The sequence below is a fragment of the Cryptomeria japonica genome, chromosome 3 (assembly GCF_030272615.1).
Source record: "Cryptomeria japonica chromosome 3, Sugi_1.0, whole genome shotgun sequence".
In the NCBI taxonomy this organism is placed as follows: domain Eukaryota; kingdom Viridiplantae; phylum Streptophyta; class Pinopsida; order Cupressales; family Cupressaceae; genus Cryptomeria; species Cryptomeria japonica.
Genome location: NC_081407.1, coordinates 92,894,860 through 92,900,541, shown reverse-complemented (window position 1 = coordinate 92,900,541; position 5,682 = coordinate 92,894,860). Strand labels below are relative to the sequence as shown.

Below are 5,682 nucleotides of genomic sequence, written 5' to 3'. Positions count from 1 at the left end.
TAAGTTGAATTAGAATGACTGGGAATGAATTTCTTTACAAATACTAAAGTAAATTGTTTTCTTTATAAAAAGTTACGTTTAAAACTAAATGTTTAAATATCTATTATAACTATTATGTTTCAAAATCAAATGTTTTCTTTACATATATAAAATAAAAATAAAAAGAACAATAATAATAAAGTGTTTATATTTTATACATATAAAAATGCTTTTGAGGAAAAATAGTTTTTTATATAAATACATATCTTTTTATTTAGAAACTAAATGTCTTTTTAAAATGATACATTTTATTATAAAGTAATAATAACGAGAATAATCATGCATGAAATGCATAAGGGAATAATCACGCATGAAATGCATCAAGTGAATAATAATGCATAAAATGCATGAAGGAAATAATCATAAAATGCATGAAGGGGTTAATCACACATAAAATGCATGAAGGTAATAATCATAAAATGCATGAAGGGAATAATCATGAATAAAATGCATTAAGGGAATAATCATAAAATGCATGAAGGGAATTATCATGAAATGCATGAAGGAAATAATTATGAAATGCATGAAGGTAGGCTTTCTTATTTAAAAGGGGGAGTTTTCCAAATCATGGGAGGAGATAACAATTCATTATTTTTGCAAAATTATTTTACCAACAAAAGAACTTAGCCAAATTTTGGAGAGAAAAGCCCTCTTCTTGCTTGATTTTTGGATTTTGAAGAATGAATTAGTTTGTAAGGTAGATTTGAATGGGGTTTGTTGCATTGGAATAGGAATTGGGAAGTCTTCAATTTTGTCCAAGAATTGTACAAATTCGTTTGGTATGTTGGGAGTACTTTGCATTTTCATTTTGAAGAAAAATGAGGTAGAACTTCTCATATCTTCTTCATTTCTTCATCTTTTGAATTAAAATTTGTTGAAATTTGATTTTAGTGTGGTTTTAAGCATTCTCCCTCAAATATTTTCATTTGAATGATTATATTATTGGAATATTTCATATTTGGACAAGCATGGGTTTATATGGGGAAATGTTGCTAAACTTTCATTGGATTATGGGAAGGGAATTTTAAATGCATTTTTGTTTTGTTGGCTACATGGAGACCAATGGGTTCTCTCAGATTTTAGTTTTGAGTATTTTGGATTTTTAAGCTTTTTTTTGGTCCATTAATGGAGGATGGCCTCTTGGATTGGTTTTTATTCAAAAAGTGTAATTTGAGTGTTATGATATTATAGTTTAATGTGGATTTATATTATAAATTATTTTATTTGGTTGGATTTGAGTTTGTCTTCATATGGTTATGGTCATGCTAAGATAAACTTATAATTAACTAAAAGGGGTTAATCAATTTTAGTAAAATGATGTGTAATTCATGTACCTTAAGTATATAGTTTCAATTTTAATGCAACTAAATAAATCATTATAGATTCTTTAATCTATCTAAAAATTTATGGAAAAAAGGATTAATATCAATCTAAGAAATTAGCTTCAATGTCATCTACACAATTATTGACATGAAATAGTGGATATAGGCAACTATATAATATCATCATTTGATGCCCTACTTGTAGTGTGGATATTAAGAACAAGGATAGATAAATACAGAGGTACTTAAGTCAAAGTTGTTCTTCTAGTGTTTGATTCAAGAGTACTTTGTGTCAGTTAATGATGAACAACTCATTTAGACTTTAAGGTAGGGGACATAGATTAAAGTATCATTCCAAGGTAAAATTATATTACAATGATTCATGAACATGCTCATTATCATATATATTTGGATATCTTTATCTTATCAAGTATTTTTCTATTATTGACCCATGAGGAGTTGAGAATTAATTAGTATTTGAATCTTGCATGGTCCCAAGTTATTTTGTAAAGATTAATGTTCACCTATGGTTTTATATGCTTATACATGCTTCCTATGTTGGCATTTGATCATTTGGTCAACCAATAATATAATGTTTTGATGCAACCAATACTTGTTTGTAGATGAAAAGAGGTTAGATTTATGTATGATGACTATTTTGTATGTTTTCATTGATGACAACTATGTTTATTTAAGTCATCTAAGTCCTACAGTTCAATCGGCTAAACTTAACCGGTAAAGCAGAGACAGTTTCATCAAAACCGATAATTAGGACTTCAACCGGTAAATGACACAGTGTTACATTCCGACAACCAGTACATGAAAATCATGAAGATTGAGATGATGTGATTTTAAAGCAGCATTGAAGATTATCATATGAAGATATGTTAGTGACTGCATGTGCTGAATTGATCAGGTGAACGATATTTGCTTGACATAATAGATTAGTGGATGGAGACTTAACCGGTAGAGATGAAAATCACCCAGATCGGTAAAACCACACAAAATTGGATTTGTTATGTCGATGGCCGACATAACTAAAGCGTACAATGCAATATTGTCTAGTGCATTGAACCTAGAGAATTATAATAAGGTTCTAGGTGATGAGCAAATTTTGTATTTTTGATAGTGCGAAGATCAAAGGAGTTGAGAGATGAAGTCTTTGTGATGTTGTAATATTCTGAAGTGGATCTTATCAGACACAGAAGGTGTTATACTGAGATCATTTGTACTTGTTGTCTTCCTAATAGTTGTAGCAAGAAAATCCTCTTACAAGGTCACTCCTAACAGGGTGCAGTCAGATCCTAACAACTCCAATCATTAAATCCTCTAACCAGGTGACACGTTAACTTGTGTTTGAAAATCCTAGTAACTTGGGTAGCTCCTAACAAGGCTGGCCCTCATGGGACTTTTTGTAAAGCTCTTAACTAGGCTTAGACACTTCTAACAAGGTGTGCCCCTAATCGGGTGCTGTAGACCTTAACCGTTTAGATCTCTATACTGCAGATAGTGGATCTTGTGGGTACTAACTCCCACCATTGTTTTTCCCATTTGGGTTTTCCATGTATAAACTCTTGTGTCATGTGGTTTCTGCTTTATGTGGTGATTGCATACTTGGTGTTATTTCTTGCATGTCTATTGAATTTCAAGTTGGTGAAACTGATATTTAGTTTTGTATTGTTTTTACTATCATCGATTCACCCCCCCCCCTCTCAGTGCCTTATAAGTTCGTCATCCTCAATATTTTATGCTCTCTCTCTCATGCATGTTTGGAAGATGAATGAGACATTTTGTTGGATGATTAAACTCAAAAAAGAATGTAAAAATTGGCATGATAGAGTTGGTTTGATATTGTTTTAAATGCTTGACTTATATTGATTTGGATGCTTGATCCATGCCTTCTTAGGTGATCAAGGGATTGATGTTCATGTTGTGAGAAAATGGGAGAGATGCAAATGTGTGTAATGAAAGTCAAATGTGATTGATGCCTTGTGTGTAATCATGTGATTGTATTTGATCTCTTAGTATATGTGTACTAATTGATTCACTATGTTTCACACTCTCTTCCTGTAGCATCCTAAAATTGTGACACTTGCAATTTCGACCGCATTTCAGTCTTCACGATGGCGATGCAACACTAAACCTGAATGGAGACCCCGAAACTTGTCCACGACACCAAAAACTGCATTTTTCCAGTACCCTGCCTGATCCCTCCTTGCACCCTGCTATCCCGGGAGGTGGGACCAGAGCGCCCAGCGCCCTGGTCCTTCAGGACAAGGGCGTCCAACGCCCTGGTCCCTGGCCCTATTTTGGGCCCGGTCTCCTATGGGGCTTCGGGTCTTTTTGTTTGCAAATTGGAAAATAACATTTCTTGGTCGGCCTAAGGTCGGGAAAATCAGTCTATCAGCCCTAATTGACAAGTATATAAACTACATTTTCCTCTCCCATTTAGAGAGATGAAAAAAAGGCGGAAGCGATATTCAAACATTCAAGCATTCAAGCATTCAAGCATTCCTTCAAGCAATTGATCATTCTAAGTCTCCATTCAAGGCTAAGTGTTGCATTCAAGACAAGGATTCAACCATTGAAGAGGAGATCACATACTACAACATACAACATACAACAACATCTATACCTTCGCACATAAGGATACAAACATCCTTACAACAAGGTATTAGTACTTGTTTTGCATTACAATCATTTACATTTACAACATTTCTCATTTCTTGGTTAATTCCAAAACCAGGGTTTGACCTAAGGGCAAACCCCTAATCCCTAACCCCCCAATCGTCTTCGCTTTTCTGTGTGTAGGTTGCAGGTACACGGCTGAAATTGAAGATCTGGAATCCTTGTGCAAAGACGAACAGATCCTCCTTCATTTTGCGGATTTTTCGGAGGACCGTGTGCACGTCGAGCGCCATCGTCCCGTCAACTTTTGCTCAAATTTGTAGGACAGCGCCGTATCAACATTTTACTGCTAATTCCAGGTCTGCAGCTTCATCCTATATCCCTATCTCAGTTTATAAGCGAATCTTTCTCACTTTCTATGCATTCCTAGCTTGATCATTCTATGCACATTCTTTACAAAAGAGGGTAGCCTTGCTGTCTTAACCCTTGAAACTCATTTAGAATCCAATCTTGCATTGTGTGGGATTGGATCTTGTGGGTTTCAACCCCTCTTTTGAATGTAAAGTCTCCCCTAAGTGAAAACCGTCAACCCTAGTAACCTCCCTTCTCTCTCCTTGGAGTTAGAAGAGGGGAGAGCAACTAGGGTTCGATTATTTTCCGCTTTACACTTCCATATCATAGTACCAGTATATTAGTATCTTAGAATGTAGATACAATATATTGCATTATATTACATCACCCTACTAGTTTTGATTTGCTAGATGACCTCATGCAGGGTCAACAGTTCTTTGTGTCAGAAAGAACTTCAGAGAAGCACAATTGCTTTGTGGTTGGGCAAAAAGGCACTCTGGCAATGTTCTTGCCCATGGTGTGGTTGTGGGAGATAGATGTCAAAATCTCTTATTAAGATTATCATCAGCTATATGCAATATGTATTTTTATAATCAACCTTATAAATGAAATAATTTCCTTATGCTTGACTATCTCTTGGCTCATGTACTTTGACAATATGTCAAAATATAATTTTATGTCTTCGTTTTAATATATATTTGAGCAAGATGTGTCAATGTGTTCATAATTATATGTGATATTAAGTGTAATTATGTAATTTAATATTTTAAATAAATGGAGGCCCTTACATATCCACATACGATTTTGGCACTTGGAGGACAAGTATTTTCTACCTCAAGAGATAAAATCATGTAGTGTACATCTATCTCAATTTAGCAAAAAAAACTCTTTTTTTGGAGAGTTTTTTGAGGACATATTTAAGCCACTATAGTCTATATTTGAGGTCATTTGGAGTAGATTCAAAGGAATTCTTTTGAAATCAAGGTTTGCACCAAATTCACTCACAAGGTTGTAAAATCAATTATATTTTTTTTTCTCATTTTTGGAGTTTTGATCAAGTACATATTAAGGTCTATACAATCTATATTTGAGGTCATTTGATTCATGCTTGAGGAAGTTAGTGAAAAATTAAGGATTTTGCCAAATTTGCTCTCAAGGCTACATATCACCAAAAATTTTAAAGGTTTTTTTGATTTGTGAGATCTAGGGCTTAGTAAGTCATTGTAAATTTTTTAGATGATGTTAATTTTCTTTAGTAAGTTATTATGAAAACTATTTTGGTGGCATGATGATAGGGGATTCTATAAGAGGGATAGAAATGAATCATATCACTTTGAAAATA

The 5,682-nt window shown here is 33.7% G+C and overlaps 1 long non-coding RNA gene across 1 annotated transcript; it reads left to right on the top strand.

The window, feature by feature from the left end:
* Nucleotides 1-603: 603 nt before the first annotated feature.
* Nucleotides 604-4,972, top strand: LOC131074570 (uncharacterized). Its single transcript, XR_009113074.2, has 2 exons — nt 604-4,348; nt 4,765-4,972. It is a non-coding gene; the product is annotated as an uncharacterized LOC131074570 (long non-coding RNA).
* The last annotated feature ends 710 nt before the right edge of the window (nt 4,973-5,682 follow it).